This window comes from Penaeus monodon, chromosome 33 (genome assembly GCF_015228065.2).
Source record: "Penaeus monodon isolate SGIC_2016 chromosome 33, NSTDA_Pmon_1, whole genome shotgun sequence".
Lineage (NCBI taxonomy): Eukaryota > Metazoa > Arthropoda > Malacostraca > Decapoda > Penaeidae > Penaeus > Penaeus monodon.
In genome coordinates this window covers 25,217,304-25,217,748 of record NC_051418.1, presented here as the reverse complement: position 1 = coordinate 25,217,748, position 445 = coordinate 25,217,304, and the positions used below count along the sequence as shown (strand labels likewise).

The window sequence follows — 445 nt, the reverse complement described above, 5'->3', positions numbered from 1 at the left end:
ACTTTATAGTTAGTTCTGAATAAAAGTCATGAATGTGCTTTCCTTATTTACAAAAAAGAGCATTTACTATATAGCACATGATGCGATGTACGACACAAAACATCAATTCAGTATTCAACACATATTTTAGACAAATTCACAACATAGTACACATTCAGAGTAAAAGTTACTCTTTACCACTTAACCTTTCTTGCAAACTGAAATTCAAGAATCCATCTCTGTCTTCTTTAGTCTTCCTCTTTGTCTACTATTCTTAGTATTTTTAGTTTATCTCTTCATTCCCCCTCTCTCTTCCTTTTTCATCATTTCAGATATTCTCTAGTGTGATTCTCTAGGGCAATTTTACCAAATAAGTGGCTGTGTTAACCAAGTTTCTGAAATGCCCTGAGCAAAGGTGGTAGTTTCAGTAGTGCAATCCAAGAAAAAGTAGTGTTTTTATCATGGT

General features: G+C 33.3%; 2 protein-coding genes across 2 annotated transcripts in view; both read right to left on the bottom strand.

The window, feature by feature from the left end:
* LOC119594184 (peroxisomal sarcosine oxidase-like) overlaps positions 1-445 on the bottom strand; it is a gene marked incomplete at its 5' end in the record, with an annotated part of 59,772 nt that overhangs the window by 27,350 nt on the left and 31,977 nt on the right.
* LOC119594183 (testis-expressed protein 2-like) overlaps positions 1-445 on the bottom strand; it is a gene marked incomplete in the record, with an annotated part of 13,599 nt that overhangs the window by 3,399 nt on the left and 9,755 nt on the right.